The sequence below is a fragment of the Zingiber officinale genome, chromosome 1A (assembly GCF_018446385.1).
Source record: "Zingiber officinale cultivar Zhangliang chromosome 1A, Zo_v1.1, whole genome shotgun sequence".
Lineage (NCBI taxonomy): Eukaryota > Viridiplantae > Streptophyta > Magnoliopsida > Zingiberales > Zingiberaceae > Zingiber > Zingiber officinale.
Window position 1 is genome coordinate 161,248,275 of NC_055987.1, and position 19,997 is coordinate 161,268,271.

The window sequence follows — 19,997 nt, forward strand, 5'->3', positions numbered from 1 at the left end:
TTGATCGGAGTACTGACCAAGATTGTATTTACTCTTTGAGAGACACTTGACTAAAGAAATATACATCCCTTGGTCTTCCAATATCCTCGAGCCAAAGCTGCGGTCATCTGATTATTGGAATGCTAACCAGGATTATATTACTCTTCGAGAGACACTCGACTCAAGAAGTATACATCCCTTGGTCTTCCAATCTCACTAAACCAAAATTGTGGTCGTTTAATCAGAGTGTTGACCAGGATTGTATTTACTCTTCGAGAGACACTCGACTTAAAAAGTATATATCCCTTGGTCTTCCAATCTTGTCGAGCCATAACTATAGTAGTCTAATTGGAGTGCTGACTATAATTGCATTTATTCTTCGAGAGACACTTGACTCAATTTCTTAGTTAATTACAACACATGTGATGTAATTTTTTTAACTCATCTATTTTGAACTCCACTTAGGCCTCATTGAGAGACTCAAATCTAGCTTTTGGCCAAGTGGACTTGATCTTCTATTTGAAGTCTTTCATTAGTCCTCTTTTTGGATAGTTTAAACTTACTATCCTCAACTTTGTGATTTTAATCAAATGACCTTCATAAAGCCTTGATCATCATTGTTACATTATACCCATGATATAATTTTGTCGTCCATCCTTTTGAGGCACAATTCTCGTATAGGAAAATTCTATTCTTCCTTGCAAATAACTCTCACATACCTTAAGGTTCACTTTTAGACGTGCTAGGACATCTTTTGACAGTAACTTTAAAAGGTACATTTTCTTCAAGTAATACAGTATCTGTTACTGTCATCGCTTGAAGATGATTACGGAGAATTTATCTGATTTCTCTCCAATAAGAGTGGGATCCACGGTCGCCATAACCGTCAATATCATCTTAAGATTGTTGGAATTTTTATATGTGATTGAAGGATCTGCTTGGTTCCGATCCAACAATTGGTTAGGTAAGTTATCTCGACGATGAGTCGATGACTCGAACTAGTGGAGCACAGTATGACGATGTGGAGCTTGTCCCATTTAAACTCTCAACACACTCTTTTGGTTATCGAGGTACCCCTTTGGGTAATAGATGTACCCTTCTTGGTATCATCGTTACAGACTCAATTTCGTTGGTCATTCAATTATCCTTTCGGATATCGACACATTCCTTTCGGGTAAGCTTATTCCTATGGATAATAGTATTAAGGTCGAGGTGAAGGCTAGACCTTTTTTCCTTAAGACGATACTGCTCCACCTACGTGCTTACAGTTTATCGGCAATCATCTCCCAAGATACTGTTAGGACCGATGGCCGACTAGAAAGGGGGTTGAATAGCCCTACACAATTAAAAAAGACGAACCCTTCTTGAACTTAAAAGAACACTTGCATTAAAAAAATTAAATAAATAGAAAGAAATGAGGCTTAGAGTTTTTACTTGGTTACAATCTGGGATGTTGTTAATCCAAAGAAATGAACCACATTACTTTCTCCTTCAAGCGGAGAAGCCTCTTTACAACAATTTACACACAAAAATGTAGAAGCTAAACAAAGAGGAAAGCGTGTACAAGTGTCGCTCAGTAATTCTTGTTTTTTTTAACTTCTAGACCAAGACTGTATTTATAGCCTTGGTCGGGGTGCCTGGAAGCATTCCAGGCATCTAGAGTGGGATAGAATTCTATCCCTGACGCAACGGTCAATATCCACATCGAAAGTGGATAAAAATGAGGTTCCGAGAGCCCATAAGGGTTTCGGACGCCCGGACTCCTGGTACACGGAATGGGTCTGGGTGCCCGGACCCTAAAAGTCAACAGAGTTAACTTTTTTTAAGTCTGGACCCTCTGCTCCAGTGCTGCTCGCCTTGGTCCAGGTCTTCTACTCCGGCTCCGCTCGCTTGGGTGATTTCGGACATCCAGAATAGGGCTCACTCGAACCCAACTTTCGGCCTTCTTGAGCAACCTTCCGCTCCGACTTCTCGTCCCTCAGAAGCGTCGTGCGCCTCCTTCTTATCCGCCCGCGTACTCTTTCGCAGCACCTCGTCCATCAGACACACCGAGCCCATTGGCTCTCTCTGGTTCCATCATTCTCGCTAGCTGCGTCTTTTGCTCGACTCCCTATGCTCCTAAGCTTCTGCACACTTAGACACAAGGCTAAATACAACATGACCTAACTTAACTTGTTTGATCACATCAAAATAACCTTGGGGTACCAACAATCTCCCTTTTTTTGATGTGAGCAACCTAAGTTAAGTTAGGGTTAACCAACATAAAATAAAAGTAATAATTTTATAATTTAAAGTGAAAATTTGAAATTACTACCTCCCCCTAGACTTAATCTTCCCTTCTCCCCCTTTGATTACATAAAAAATGGGGTACCAACAAAAATCTAAGGGTAATTCTGATTTTCAAATAATTTTTAAAAAAAACTTATCAAGTTTTAAAAATTCTGAAAATTATTTTGATATAAAAAAAATTACAATAATGTTAGAAACTTTAAGTGTTAAAAAAAAAATCTAAGTAAGAAAATTTCAAGCAGAAAAAATTTTCTAAGTTAAAAAATTTTTATGCAACGTATAAAATAAATTTTGGTAAAACAAAGTTTATAAAATAACTTAAAAACTTTAAGTTAAACAGATTAAAAAAATAAGAAATTTTTCTAAGTTAAACAAATTTGAAGAAAAAAAAAAGAGTAATTATTTAAAGCATTATCTAATTTCAATTTTAATGGTCTATCAATTAGTCAATTAAATATTTTATTTCAATATTTAACTTCCAGGCTGTGGCGAGGCACTAGACCTTCTTGGTTATTGGATCATCAACCACTTCTAGACAAAGCCTCATAATGAAATCAAATATTTAATGTACTCTCTGAAAGCCCTAAGTTCAATTAAACTTTTAATTAAGATAAGACTTTGGAACCCAGTAAAGGTTCCTTTCAACTGGGTTAATTAGGAATTTCTTAGGGACATATTTCTTTGAAATATTTCTAATTTATCTTTTATGATATTTAAAATACCAGTTCAGGTTATATTTTCTAACACTTGTACTATATGTGCATGTATTATTTCTCAAGTTATTTATTTCTAGTTGCAAATTGTCATTTTCTAGATTTATTTTGTCAAGATCTTCTAATGGATAAAATTTTGCTAGAATTAATTTTAAGTTCTTTTTCAAGTTTGCAACAATCTTTGGTTAATAATTTCACAAATTTAAATAATTTATCAGGAGGTAGAGATTGTACCTGACTTACCTTGTCAATCTCGTTATCCGTAGCTCCCCCTGAACTGCTGCTTTCTTCCGATGTAGCTCCCCCTTCATCGATTATCTAGATGCTTATTTCAGACGAGCTTGCTTCGTGTTCATCTTCTTGATGACTTGCCATTATTGCAAGTCTAGAGAAAGCCTCAACTTCTGATTCGGATGACGTTTCATCCCACGTTGCCTTTAAAGTCTTGTACTTGTTCATTTGGACATGCTTCTTTCCTTTGTCCTCCTTAACTTAGGATAGTTGTCCTTAACGTGCCCTTCTTCGTTGTAGTGATAACATCTTATTGCCCTTTTCTTTCTACCCTGTGGATAGTTAGTTTTTCTTGTTTTAAATAACTTTTTAAAATGTCTTACCATCATTACCATTTTATCGTCGTCGAGAGAGGATTCTGACTCATGTTCATCTCTCGTTGTCTTGAAGGCGATGTTGTGCTTCAGCTCCTTCGTAATTGCACATCTCAATTCATGCATTTCAAAAGTTGAAAATAATTCTTCTAAGGTAATAGATTCTAAGTCCTTAGAGATATAGAAGACATCTACTAGTGACGCCCATTTTGTATTTCTAGGGAATGTATTAAGAGCGTACCTTAGTGAATCTCGGTTGCTTATCTTTTCTCCGAGATTCGAAAGTCTGGTGATGAGCTCCTTAATCCTCGAGTGAAGGTGTGAAATCGTTTGGTCTTCTTCAAATCGTAGGTTGGTGAGCTGGTTGCGAAGGAAGTCCAGCTTGGCTTCGGGCGTCCCTTCGTGTAATTCAATGAACTTCTCCCAAAGCTCCTTTGCTGAGTTGTAGGTACCGATTTGGTTGACTTCTTGTGGCGAAAGGACACTTAGCAGATGGAACTCTACTTTTTCGTTTGTCACGTAGTCGGCTTGCTCCTTCTTCGTCTATTGGTATTCTTCCTTACCCTCGGGTGCTACAAAATCGAACTTCATTATTAAAAGTAATTCAAAGTCGGTTTTAAAGAATACCTGCATTCTCTTTTTCCAGCTAGCGAACTCCCCCCTCAAACTTCGGTGGGTATATGCTCGGTCCGGCCATTGATTCGGTGCTTCGATCGGCGGTTAGTCCTCCTAAAGCGTCCTGACTCTGATACCACTTGTTAGGACCGTTGGCTGGCTAGAAGAGGGATTGAATAACCCTACACAATTAGGACTCTTTGGTCCCTTTGGAGGCCGACAAGAGGGGAGGGGAGGGGAGGGGTGAACCTGTTTGTATAGCGTCTGCTAAATTAGTGGGAATTTTATCTAGATAGTTACTAATATGCAATCAACTTAGGGAAAGGTCCTGATAAGATTTTATTTCCCACTAAATGTTTCGATACCAGTAGATTGTAATATGAAATATTTTTACTTGTGCATCTATCATTTTTTATGTTTATTTGGAATGGAATAGCCTAATTGTTTACGGAGGCAGAATAACACAATTCTGCTGTCAAGTATTTGTCTTTTTCCATGGAAGTTAGATAGCTTTTTCATTGGTGTCGCTCCTGTTTCCGTACGGTCATCTATGCTTCTGCAATTTCCTGACCTTTTATCTTATATTCTAACAGGTGTAGGTGATTCTTTGTTTTTATGTTTTTTTTTCAGGTTCTGATGGAGAAAATAATAATTCCTAGTGGTTTCTCTACTCCATTGCAGGAATCCTCTATCTAACTATCTTACTACGTATCGCTTGTCTATTATTCTCTTGTCCCTTCTCATCTTTACGTATCTATAGATGAAAATTTATATACTTTAATGTGAAATTTTGCTTGTTGTCAATAGGATGCTGTCATTGGTGGAATGGGATTGCACGCGGGATTAATATTCCAACTCTTGAATTTGACAGAGTCCGAAAATCATTGCTAGTATAGGTAAGCTGTATACTTAAAGCTGAAGGACTTTTTGTTAAGAGACTAACTTACTCTTAATGGCACATAGTAAAGGCCACGGTTGACAGAACAATGGCATCTTTGTTTTTATTAGTCAACCAAGGAGTCTGTTCATGTTTCTACTGGGAGTCCATTTGGGCATCGTAACATGACCTCTATCACCTATGTGTGATCGTTTAATCATAATTTGTATATATGTCTTACCTCATCGTGAAGATCTTTTTAGCTGTCAGCTGGTAAAGAAGTAAACATGTTGAAGATTTTCATTTGCAGTCTTGCAACACTAGCCTTCTTTGCAGATAGTTCTCTGATATATTAAGAAAACTAAATGCCAAACTTCTATATAAGACTTTATCTACTGAATGATTGTTTCCCAGCTAGGTACTACTAATGGTTTGGATCATACTGTTAAACTTTTAAAACAGCCACATTGCCAAAGCTCCCGATAAATTTTTAAAATGATTTGGATAGGTAGGAAATGGAGAAAGTGGAGATGTGAGAACATGTTCATGTTCCTCACTATTCTTGATGGAAAAGATCATCATACCCCTAGGTCATTTTCCTTTATAAATAGTACGTTCAAGGATCATCAGGAGTGCAACGTAGAGAGAGGAAGGAGAATATCTGAGTCCGTGGGATTTGGTTTGTGGAATTACGGAGAGCCTTCCGATCCTGTGATCGCTCTTCTGATAGCGAGTCTTGCCGACGTCGATTGCAGATCTGCAGGAGATCACTGTAAGCATTTACTATTTATCATTTTAATTCGTATCCATGTATTTAGAATAATCAACAATGGTATCAGAGTAGTGTTAGTTCTAAATGCATGTACGATCTCTCGTTTTAAAATCGATGTCCTCTTGTTTGCTGTCACTCCGATTTATTTTGTTGTCTGATGTCAACACGATGGCAAGATCGTGTCCATGTCGCGATCTGCTTCAATTGCCGACACCATAGGCCTCAAGGAACATCCACAAAATTTATCTCCGATTTTGGCCGGTGACTGTGTTCATGGCCACCTCCCGCAGAGGCCTTGCGTCATTAGAGGACGCTGGTGGCAATGATCTATAGCCGTCGACGACATTTATGTAGGTCGACGGCGTGCTCGAGATGGCCTCTTGTAATTTCTGTACAATGTTCGTTGCTGTGAGACTCACTGTAGAGGGGAGGCAATGTGTGGTGACCAGCGTCCGTTGCTGTGAGACGGTGTGCGACGTGGGTTTGTGGTGGAGAAACAAGTGGCAAAAAAAAAAAAAAAAAAAAAAAAAAAAAAAGTGAACAGATAAGTTCCCACTTCCATGCATGCAAATATTTAATTATTTGCAAAACGGTAGGTTTAATAAAAAAACAAAATAACGTTTTTTTTATTTATATATATAAAAGAAGTAAAACGTGAGCATTTAGCTTCACGTGTACGAACAGAAAGGAAACTTTATCCTTCTGTTAATTGGTCTAGTTCTAAGTAAAAAGAATTTAAATTTGGATTGATTAATTAAATTTGGATAAAAAATGACCAAATGAATCAGATTTATTCTATTAAATCAGATTTGATCAAATGATTAGATTTATTTTAATCGATCAAATTTAAACCAATGAATATTGGCTTGATCAAACAGATCTGAGTTTGATGAATAAATCTGAAATTAGTAGAAATAGACTTAGATTAAACGGTAACAGAAAATAGGTGCAAAAATCCCTGCCCAATTAGATTAGTTCTAATTAAGGACAATGGACCGAGTTTAGGATCTGGATTCCTAATCAACCGATCCAATGAGTCTGACCAATTAGATTAGTTCTAATTGTCGACTTGAACTCCTGAAAATCAAGAAGATTTCTTTTTCTTGGTTCATTATGTTGATACTATGTCTGTATAAATTGAAATAAGCCAGTTTTGTACTGGTTAGTCGGTTTTGTACTGACTTATTTAATTTCAATTTTTCCAGATGGCTAATTGTGATTTACGACAACATGAGCTTTGCGAGGAGATCAAGGAGCTTGATTTCAATCCGGTTCAAGGACTCGGATGGCTTATTGGTCGGCTCGATCCGTTGTTCTGGAAACTCTAGCGAGAAGAGTTTCCAGTCCAAGACACACACAGAAGATGGGCTCTGGTCTATTCACTGCCGAAAAATCTTAGGCAGATATCATTCCAACTTTGGAATGATTATGATGGGCACATCTCGTATTCAGATATGTGCAGACAATTGCTTCATTTCTACTGGGGTCTTGAAGATCCAGAGGAGGATTCAGATGAATCTGAAGAGGATTCAGAAGATCCTGAAGATCCAGAGGCGGATCCAGATGAATCTGAAGAGGATTCAGAAGATCCTGAAGAATCAGAAGAGGATCTAGAAGAGTGTGTGGAGAATCTAGATGAGGATCCTATAGAGAATCTTGAAGCTGTCCTGCTCGAGATTACCCCAAATGAGTTCAGACTGAAAGGGATAATGTTGGCCACTGCACTAGTGTCTATCCTAATGGGAGTGGTAGTAGCCTATCTAGTTTACTAGAGTTCTGTTATTGTTATTTTTCATTATGTGTGAACAATTTTAGTCCATTTCGTTCATGTCAGTCGGTTATATGTTAACAATATGCAGCATAATTTTACATTAATGATATGTTGATGCATGATTAGTTCATGATATATTAAATGATTAGTTCATTTAATTAAAAAAAATCATGATATATTAAATGATTAGTTCATTTAAAGAATTCATAATATTATAAGTGATTAGTTCATTTGTTGGGATGTATGTAATAAAATTGATTAATATTGATTTGATTGGTCATACGAATAATGAGTGAAAACATGGTTGTCACTTGATTTTGTAAACCAACTCAAACTAATATTGAGTCAATCATAAATTGCATGCATATGTATTACACTAAATACTAAATAATGTATTTATGTATGATAGATTATGGCAACCAAAAACATTATAGCTGAACTCAACAAAGGTGAAAAACTTAATGGGGATAACTATAAGATCTGACACTCAGGAAACAATATGTACTTGATGAACAAGAAGTTTTGGAGGTTGTAAATCAGGCTATGGAAGAACCTGTAGATGATCTCACTGTACAACACAGATGAGATCTTGATGCCTATAAGGCATGGAAGAAAAAGGGCTCCACTGCGAAGGACATATTGATTAGTTCAATGATAGATGACCTAGCTTTTGAGTATGAGTCGTATCTTTCGACTTACGTAGTCTGGGTAGCCTTTAAAGAAAAATACAGTGGAGTAAGTCTGAGCAAGCTTCGACAGCTGACAATCAAGTTTGACAGTTATAAAAAGCGTCCAAATGTATCAATGATTCAACACCTCAAGGAGATGTCGAATATGATTCAGGAGCTTAAAATTGCTGGTCATGAGTTGACCGATGAACAACAGATTCAAGTAGTTATTCGTTCACTTCCAAATTCTTGGGGAACCATGAAGCAGACCCTAACTCACAGTGAGAGTATCAAGACTTTCACTGACGTCTCACGCCATGTAGAATTGGAGGCGGAGAGAGTTGAATCCGCAAGGATTTCTGGACAAGCCTATGTGGCTGTAGGTTCTGTTGGATCATTTGGATCCATGAAAAAGAAATGGTTCAAGAAAGGGAAGGGAAAGAAGAGGGAAGATATTGCTGTGGGACAAGGCCCAATCAAGAAGATAGTAAAGAAGACTAGAAAGAAACCTAAAAATAAGTTGACTTGTTTTAACTGCGGTAAGAAGGTCACTTCGCTCGGGAGTGCACTGAGCCGAAAAAGGTAAATTCCAGCATGTCTTTTTTTTCTGAGCATTTTGTTGCTAGCTCAGTGTTGTTAGCTGATTCTTATCCTTTGTGAATTATAGATTCGGGAGCAATCAACCATGTAGCTTGAGAGTGAGTTACATTTGTGGAGTACCGTCGGGTACTAGCTGGCAACAAGTGGATCTATGTAGGAAACAATGCAAGAGTTGAAGTCAAAGGAGTTGACACTTGCAAACTCAACCTCCGTGGCGGTAGAGTTTTATTTCTACATGATGTCCTGTATTCTCCTGAAATTCGATGGAATCTTGTTTCCGTTACGTGTCTTCTTGATTTAGGGTATTGTATTAATTTTTATAGTCGATGTGTTGAACTTAAGATTGACTTAGTCTCAATCGGATATGGTTTTTTAACAAATGGTTTTATGATTCTTGATGTAGAACCAGATGTTAATTATGCTATTGATGATTATTTTTCAAATATTGCTCTAACTAGTGATGCAGATATAACTGATGAGGTTTGGCGTGCTAGATTAGGACACATAGGACAAGAACATATGAATCGGTTGGCTAGAGAGGGTCTATTGGACACTCAGGCTAAAATTCAATTGTCTATATATGAGCATTGTCTTGCTGGAAAAGCAACTAGAAAATCATTTGGTAAGACTATTAGATCTGAATCAACATTGCAGTTAATTCATTCGGATATTTGTGGTCCGATGAATGTGAAGGCTAGACATGGAGCTTCCTATTTCATTACATTTATTGATGATTTTTCTTGGTGTAAGATATCGGAGAATTTTAAATAATAGGTTATTTGAGAAATAGCCTTATAAAATTTTTTCGGAATTTTTAGAAGTTTTCTGAAAATTTTTCAAGTTCGTACGGAGGGTTTTGAGGGGATCGATTGACGGACACGAATTAAACCTGTTTGGAATACCCGTTTAAGTGAGGAAAAGTTTTAATTATAAATTCTTATCTTTTTCTTTCCCAAATGCCGATCCACCCGAAACCATTCCCTTCTTCCCTCTCCCTGATCTCCCCGACTCCTTCCTCGTTTTCTCTCGCGGACGGATTTGTGGCGATCGTCCACATCGCATCGCCGGAGGACCAAGTCGCCGAAGCTTGACGGGAAACGACGGAGTCCAGTCTATCTTTGGTCCAGTGATTTCTTCTCCAGTGTTTCCTGTGCCCGATCAATGAAGGCGTGGAGGCTAGGGCACGGAGGGGGCTGGAGGTGCGTCGTTCCCAGCCAATCTGTGCCCTTCTCTTCTTGAGTTTCTTTTTTTCTCTTCGGCATCGACAAGCAACTGTGAAGGTTTTTCCATCGCCGCCCCCAAATCGCTCAATCAGAGAGAAATTAGGGCTATCAGCGTCCGATCTGTCCAGCACCGGCGGTGTGGGTAAGGTAACAACCTTTGCCTTCACTATTTCTTCCCGATACTCTCTGTTCATAGACAAGAATGTGTTGTGCCTAGCTCTGTCACCGATTCTTCTTTCTCTCTCCAGTGGACGGCGATAACAGTGATCTTGGAGGTAGAGGAGCTGATAGATTCCATCCCTCATCACTCTTAGCTGGGTTTGCCTCGCCGGATCTGTGATTACCACCGAGCGACTGTAGAGGAGGAGGTAAGGTGCAACAGATTGTTTCTTGAGTTAGGTTGTTGCTTGAATTTGGAATGCTCTGTGATTTCCTTTTTCTTGATCCGAACAGTGGAGTGGAATCCAGTAGGTTGTTCTGTTCGGTGGGGTATTCCTGTTTTGGCAGCAGATCACCTTGTTTTCCAGCAGCTTAATTGAGATATGTGTAGGAGTAATTGATACATGTTCTAAATGAATTAGGTTAAGTGTGATTGATTAGTTGAATGTAGGTTTTGATCTTAGATGTAGATCATGGTTAGATTGATTATTTTAAATGGTGATACATGTTGTAATTAGTTGTTGATTGTGAGTAGAATTATTTAGTTAGAATGAATCTAATTGGTGATTAGGGATTAGGTAACTAACCCTAATTGACCGTTAGATTTAATTAGATAGGTTGAGACTGTATTGATTAGGGTTTTGCCCTAATTTAGTTTTAGGGATTTTATTTAGCTATTCATTTGGATTTAGCTAAATAAAATATATATATTGTTTGTTTGACATAGGACTCTGATTCGAGACAGACGTCTCGACGTTAGATTTGGCGTGATACTACCTGTTATTTGAGGCGGGTACCCTTTGACTTATCTTTTCGATATTGTCTTATGATATGTATAGTTTATATATGATTACTAGTGATTGGTAGATTATCACTTCTCCGGTTATAGTTTATTTGATACCTATAGGCGGTTACTAGTGATTGGTAGTTTATCACTTCCACTGGATGTAGTTTAGTTGATACCTGATACATGCTTCTACTGTTAGCTACTAGACATTAGTCTAGTATGTTTTTCTTTCTGGCTATGTTTATCTATGTTCATAGAGATAGAGACATTTATTGTGCTTCGCTCTATACTTGATTAGTGGATAGATAAATTGGATATGTGATGTTGGATTCATGTTGTTTATTATCCTTGTTATATATGCGTTTATCTCTTTGGCATCTACATATATGGAGGAGGATATGTTCAGGTATGACATACTGTAGCCGCATGCACCATATTGCATGATTGCATGCTGGGCGATTGATAACTCCATTATTGTTGAGCTCGTCGGCCGGCTACATGGGACCTACACACTACGTGACCACTGCATGGGTAGTGGCACAACACACAGAGTGTGTAGGTTGCTCGGTGGTGCTCCGCTGGAGGCTCCACTCATGGGTAGTGTGATAGACAGCATGGTAGCACACCGGGGTCCTTCCCTGTCATTGTGTACTGGGATATGAGAGCATTGCACTCCCTCACTATGGTTGAGGTTGGAGGATAAGTGTACTCCGGTGCATCCCGTCCACTTGGTCACTCATCAGGGGTAGTGACGGCAGAGTGCACGGTGTCACAACCCTACCCACTCGGTCTCACCATTGTGTGTGAGATGGCTGACTGGCGTCAGGGGTGACCATGTCATATTGCATCATATGCACAGATTGCATTTATTGTGATTGTTGCATATTGGATGGTGCACTTGGGTGACTGCATATGATTGACATGTATACAGGATACATGCTTATTTGCTCTGACTATCTTTATCTGTGTATGTCCACAGTCATTTGCCCAAGCCTCGCAGGTGAGTACAGTTTATTTCAGTATTGCATTTCTTATTATTCTTGCAGTAGACTGTATTACATACCTATTGTTGGTTACTGCAGTTTATTCAGTTATGCATACCTGTTTATTGTTAGGAGACTGTACTATATGTTGTACTGTTAGGATACTGTACCGTAGGATTGTTGCTGGTAGCTATATATTGCTGTACATATCTATTGGATTACCTGCTGAGTTCTTTGGACTCACACCGTTATATTACTATTTTTCAGGTTGAGGCCGTCAGGAGAGATTCCAGTCGCTAGCCCCCTTGTCGCGAGGATTTTTTGTAGTCGATCTATATGTTCGTTACTACATTTTTACACTTGTGATGTGGGTCTTGTATTGTGGACTTTATGTTGAACCTTTGGGTTTGCTACTTTTGTTTTCCGCTGCAGATATTTTCATTACTTCGTGGATTTCATTTTCTTCGTTGTACTAGAGTAGGATGTTATACATATATCTGCGATGATTTCTATATCGTCTTCTCTTTATATTAAATTGCGTAGATTGTTCATATTAAACTGTGTGGAATGTTGATATAAACTGCGTGGCTTGGTTATTATTTGTATAGTATTGTTCCGCCCGTGTGGGCCGATGTATGGATATATGTATTCTGGATTCATATTGTCACCCGTACAGGGTAGATGCTGTCGAAATTTCTTCTGGCAGGGACTACCTGGGGCGTGACACTTGGTTTAGTCATGTGTATTTGATTTCTCACAAATCTGAAGCATTGGATTGCTTCATTCGTTATATGAATGAAGTTTAGAATCAAACAGAACGTAAAGTTAAGACTTTACGCACTGACCATGGAGGGGAGTATTAGTCTGATATGTTCAAGACAATATGTAATGATAGAGGGATTATAAGATAACTGACAATCCCTGTAACTCCACAGCAAAATGGAGTAGTTGAAAGAAGAAATATGACTCTTCTTGAAATGGTTAGGTCTATGATAGCGCATGCTAATTTGCCAATCTCCTATTGGGGAGATGCATTATTAACTGCAGCATATATACTTAACAAAGTACCTTTAAAGTTAGTTCCATGCTTCCATCTACCCCATATGAATGTTGGACATGTAGAAAATCATATTTAAATAATCTAATATCCTGGGGGTCAGTTGCTTATGTTCATGATAGTTTTTACAAGTATGGAAAACTAGGACCTAGGGGTAAGAAATGTATCTTTATAAGATATCATGAGACCTCTAAAGGTTATATTTTCATAGGTGAGCAACTAGATGGAATTATCTCCGAAATAGACTCGAGAGATGCGACTTTTCTCGAAACAGAGTTCCCAATCAGCGGTGATGTTGATAAAAATATTCCTCTATTTGAAGAGGATGAGATATTATCAACAAGAGAGGTGTCAAAAGGGATACTTGAGTTTAGTCAACCGAGTGGGAGTGATATGCCGAGTCATGAGTTGACTTCTGAACAACCCAACTTACGGAGAAGTGTTCATAAGATCAAACTTAAGAAGAGATTTGATATTGAGAATCAGGCATTGGTTACACTTCCAATTGACCATGATAAACCTCAATCCATTGAGGAAGCATTGGGATGTAGAGTTAGAGAAAAATGGAAAGTTGCAATGGTTGAAGAGATAGAGTCCATGATTTAGAATCATGTTTGGGACTTAGTCGATCTTCCTATGGGCGGCTATTGGGAATAAGTGGATTCTCAAAATAAAGAGGAAAACTGATGGATCAATTAACAGATACAAAGCTCGTTTAGTTGCAAAAGGATATACCCAAATGAAGGGTATTGACTTTGAAGAGACATTTTCTCCCATAGTGAAATTTATGTCAATACGAGTTATTTTGGCCTTTGTGACACATTATGACTTGGAATTACATCAAATGGATGTAAAAACCATTTTCCTTAATGGTGATCTTGATGAAAAAATCTATATGGTTCAACCAGAAGGTTTCATTGCTGAAAGACAAGAGCAAAAAGTATGTAGACTTAGAAAGTCTATATATGAACTAAAGCAAGCATCAAGACAATGAAACATAAGATTTAATGAAGTCGTTTTATTTTATGATTGCGAGATCATCGATGAGGATCATTGTATTTTCCTGAAAAGGGAAAGGGAAAGTATGTCATTTTATCATTATATGTTGATGATATGCTGATAGCTGGAAATGACATAGGATATGTGAATGAAGTCAAGAAGTGGCTGTCATCACAATTTGATACAACAGATATGGGAGATGCTGAATACATCTTAGGAGTGAAGATCATAAGAGATCGTCCTAAAAGACTTTTGGGTCTGTCACAAGAGTCTTATATAAATAAGATGTTACATCATTTCAGCATGTCAAATTGTAACGTAGAACATACACCTATTGTGAAAGGTACTGTTTTGAGCAAGAGTATGTGTCCTAAACCTCCAGAGGAAATAGCTGAGATGAATAAAAAATCATATGCCAATGCTATTGGTAGTTTGATGTACACTATGTTGTGTATACGTCCCGATATCAGCTATGTTGTAGGCTTGGTCAGTTGCTTCCAGTCAAATCCAGGACCGAGACACTGGAAGGCGGTAAAAAGGATATTCAGATATCTGAAGGCGACAACAGATTATTATCTCTGTTTTCAAGGATTAGATATAAGTCTGAAAGGTTATTCAGATGCAGATTGGGCTGGGGACCTGGATGATAGAAAATCCACATCAGGCTATGCATTCTTGTTGAATGGTGGCGCCATCTCCTGGAATAGCAAGAAATAAACTTGTGTAGCTTTGTCGACTATGGAAGTTAAATATGTGGCATGTTCAACGGCTGTACAAGAAGTAGTCTGGTTGAGAAGGTTCCTGAAACATCTGAAAATTGCTGAAGATAGTGGGAGTCCAGTAACTGTCTATTGTGACAATCAAGCTGCAATAGCTTTTTCCAAGGATCTCAAATATCACAGCAAATGCAAATATATAGAAATTAAATATAATTTTGTAAGGGATATTGTGACAAAAATATAAGTAATTCTTGAGTATGTCCCTACACGTGCTATGCTTGCAGATCCTTTTATCAAGCCAATGACTAAAGAGTCATTTAAAGAATATGTAAAGTCTTTGGGACTTCGTAGAATATAATAATATTGAAATAACAATCAGATTTTGTGATTTGATTATGTCATTTGCCATAATTTATTTAGTGTATATGTTGTATTTGTTACATTCATATAAGTAGGGGTGTCAATTCGGGTGGGTCGGGTTGAGTTTTTTTTTTTTTAACCCAACCCGAACCCGACCCGAACCCGAGTTCAACCCAAAACACCTCAACCCGAACCCGACCAACCCGATCAACCCGAACCCGACCCATATAACCCGAAAATCTGATTCAAAACGACTTTTTTGGGCTATTTTCCCTATAATTCTTCACTTTTATCTCAATATTCCATCATTATCATACAAACATGATATTAATATACATAAAAACATCTAAATTTTTAAAATAAAATTTGATTTAACCCCAAAAAAACCCACAAAACCCTATATTTAAGTCAACCTGGGTCAACCCGAACCCAACCCGACCCAACCCGAGACTCATTTACTCTCCAACCCTCCAACCCGAACCCAACCCGAACTCGATTTTTTTCGGGTCGACTCGGGTTGGGTCGTCGGGTCGGGTTCATTTTTAACACCCCTACATATAAGATCTCGGTGAGCATGTTGGTAGGTGGAGATTGGTCCACTCACATGGACAATCATCCCTGTTTGTTAAGTACAAATAGGGGTAAGACTGTTACTTATGGAACAACTTATGTAGCTGAAATTAGAGACAGATCCATAAGTCGAGGTCGCTTTGATAATTGTGTCAAAATGAGATTATTTTTGTGTTAATAATGATCGAAGTAAATGAACCCATCATTTACTGAACTTGTTGAAGGCCAGATTAGAATTCATATGTTGAATTCAGGTTTAGACATTAGTTATGTCTAGATCAAAATCTGTACGATGTTAAATTTGAAGACAACATGCACTCTTTTTAGTAAAGAGAATAACATCGTAGCATGTAATTCATACCACATGTGCTATTGCGACAATAAAAGTAGTAGGAGAATGAATCCCTATTTCTCTACTATGTGAGACCTTTGAGATTATATATTAATCTCAATTTTTTTGTCTTAGTGACTATTTAGTTGTTTACTTGAAATTTTAATCAGTGTCTGCTACTTTAGCGTGTATCCTATGGCTATGTATGATTCGGTCTATGGAGCATAACTAGGAAAGCGACTGATTAAAATGAATAGATTCAAGCTAAAAAGGAAGATTAAATATGTTTACATCTTTTGATGTTATTCACTGGTCAACCCATTTATGTTATGTATAGAAATGAATGAGAATATTAGATATGGAATATGCTCTTGACATAATGGTCATTATAAGGGATTAGAGATGTTCATATTGATGTAAATGAAAATTGTTTAATCTGGGTAAATAGCAAGACATGGATATCTCCAAGATAATGACTGTGTGCCACTTGAAGATTGAATGAATCTTTAATAAAGGCTATGTGCCACCAGGAAAAGATTATGTGTCATGAGGAGTATGTCTCTAATTTATTTGAGTAGTTAAGTAAAGTGTAACAACTTTATTAGCATTGATTGTTCAAAGAGTGGCTAAGTAAAGGTGTAATAATCTTCTTAGCAACTATCGCTCAGTGTACTTGCTGTCGCATGAACCATTTTCTCTAAGTTTGGATTGGATGTTCTAATATAGTTTATGTGACCAAACTCTCAAATAGTCTATGTAACTTATTAAGTCTTTGTGACTTACCTATATGAGTTTATGTGACTTATTAAGTCTTTGTGACTTACCTGAATGAACTAGTCTTAATGACTTACCTTGGACGAGTGGGAGATGTAGGAAATGGAGAAAGTGGGGACGTGGGAACATGCCCACGTTTCCCACTACTCTTGATGGAAAAGACCATCATACCCGGCCCTAGGTCATTTCCCTTTATAAATAGTACGTCCAAGGATCATCAGGGGTGCAACCAGGGCCGACCCTGGAGGAGGGCGGCACTGGGCAATGGCCCTGGGCCCATAATTTGAGAGGACTCAAAATTTTTTTTTAATATTATGTATTATAGGCATGTAATTGGGGCTTTGAATAGTTGAGCCCAAATTCATATTTCAGAATCTTTTGATATTGTCTTTTACTTTTATTTTTTTAGGCATGTAATTGGGGCCTTAGTAGTTGGGGCCTAAATTTATTTTGGACTTTTTTTTCCCGCCCCGGACCTCCTCTGTAGAAGGACCGGAGCTGGGTGCAACGTAGAGAGAGGAAGGAGAATATCTGAGTCGGTGGGATTTGGTTCGTGAAATTGCAGAGAGCCTTCCGATCTTGTGATCGCTCTTCCGACAGCGAATCTTGCCGACGTCGATTGTAAATCTACGGGAGATCACTGTAAATATTTACTGTTTATCATTTTAATTAAATATTTACTGTTTATCATTTTAATTCGTATCCATGTAATTATTATAATCAACAGGATCAACTTCTTAGACCGTGTTTTTGATCTTGCATAAACATCATGTTGTGTTGTATTAGTAAAATTATTCCTTCCTACTTTTGCAATTTATGTATTTTTTTGTAATGAATCATGAATGCATTAAAATTTCCACATTATTAATATCACAGCTTGATTAATCGTGTGTTGTGTACTCCTAAGTTTAAGGGCTGTCTGAGTTCTTATCTGCTGAAGTGCAAGCATTAAGGGAGGAGAATCAAGAATTGATAGTTCGGGTCACGATAATAGAACAGTCGATGGAAGATCAGGTTAATGCAGCAGTTGACCAGTCAATGCAACTTAGAGCTACTATATGGGATAATTCATTAGCTCATCCGTTTATTTTCCTCCACTTTTCAAGTCTGTAAGGTAGAGCTAGATTAGTAGGTTGTATATGTTGTGGATACATATTTATACTTTTGGATAAATACTTATATTTTGAAATTGATGATTAAATGTTATTATTAAATATTAAATCAATTGGTGTTGATATTATAATTATATATTTGGATGTAGTTAATTATATTATTTTGATAGTATGATATTATAATTTTGTATAGAATTTTAGGTAAATATGACAGATTTAGCGATGTAATTAGCGATAAAATTTTAATTTTATCGCTAATTTAGCGACGAAAATAATGATTGAATTAAAATTCCATCATATATATATATATATATATATATATATATATATATATATATATATATATATATATATATATATATATAAAGAATTCAAATCACTAGAAGCAAATGATGCAACCCCAAGTCCATGCTATCGATAAAGTTACAAAATCGTTATATGGATTAAAGTAATCATGGCTCATGTGGTACAATTGCTTAAATGAATACTTATTTATTGTTCCCAAGGAATGAATACTTATTTATTGTTCCCAAGGCGTAGCGCAGACGGTGGGCGCATGGTATCTCTAGCGTAATAGTCAGGGGTCGATTCTCAGGAACTGACGACCTGGGGTTTACCCCGCCATGTGCCTATGGCCTGTGTACCTGCATGAACCTCCCTCCATATCCGTGGGGCCGACACTAGGGGGCCCGCTAAGGTAACGGATCTACCTTTTTAAATGAATACTTATTATAAGAAGGTTATACAAATGATGATATTTGTCCGTGCATTTTTACAAAAAGGACGGAAGAAGATTTTACAATTATAGCGATATATGTTGATGATCTAAATCTTATAGGGACTCTTAAAGAGCTCAACAATACTGTCAATTATTAAAAAATGAATTTGAGATGAAATACTTAGGAAAGGTAAAATTTTATTTTGAATTACAAATTGAATATTTTCTGAAAGGAATATATGTTCATCGGTCCTCATGCATAAAAAAGATACTAAAACACTTCTTGTATAGATAAAGCACTTCCATTGTCTTCACCAATACTTATCAATCATTGATATTAAGAAAGATCCTTTTTATCCACTCGGAGATGAAAAAATAATATTGGTCCAAAAGTACCATATCTTAGTGAATTTGGTGCATTATCATATATCTCACCAATTGCACTGGCCTAGATATTACATTGCCAGTTAACCTTTTAGTAAAATATAGTTGTTCTCCAAACGAAAAATATTGGAATGATGTAAAATACATATTTCTTGGTCTTTATAGTACAACTAACATGAGATTATTTTATTTGATAAGATCAAATTCATCTTTAGTAGGATAGGCAAATGAAAATTATTTTTTAGATCCACAAAAGGTTAGATCTTAAACAAATTATGTATTTACTCAAGGAAATACTATTGTATCATGGAAGTTAGCAAAATAAATTTTAACAACAACATCGTCAAATCATTCTGAAATCATTGTAATGCATGAAATAGATTCGAAATGTATATGATTGAGATCCATGAAGCTATATATATTCAAGAATCATGTAGATTAACAAAAAAATTAAAGATAGTACGATGATTATATTCAAAGATAATTGCTATTTGCATTGCACAACTAAAGGAAGGTTATATTAAAGGGGGATAGAGCTGTTAGTATTAGTCATAGTATCAATTATGAGATGATTGTAAATGGCTCCATTTGTATCATATTTCATTATTAATAAAAGGCAAGTTGGTTATTATATTTATTTCAATTCAGTGCCGAATGAATAAGTATAATAATGTCCTAGAGTAGGATGTTTTAATCTACAACATATCAATTGATTGAATTGATAGTGAGATATTATAGATATACATAGAACACTAATCTTAATTATTCCTAGTCAAGCATTAATATACAAGGACAATATTAATGCATGAATACTAGCATGTAGGTCAATGAATGACTTAGTCTCATAAGTCATAGATATGAGATATCAGGTTGACACATGAATATATATTAGAGAATATATACTGAATGACCCGCCATGATCATATTTCATG

The 19,997-nt window shown here is 36.8% G+C and overlaps 1 pseudogene; it reads right to left on the reverse strand.

The window, feature by feature from the left end:
* Positions 1-19,997, reverse strand: part of LOC122005959 — a 90,522-nt pseudogene that overhangs the window by 8,119 nt on the left and 62,406 nt on the right.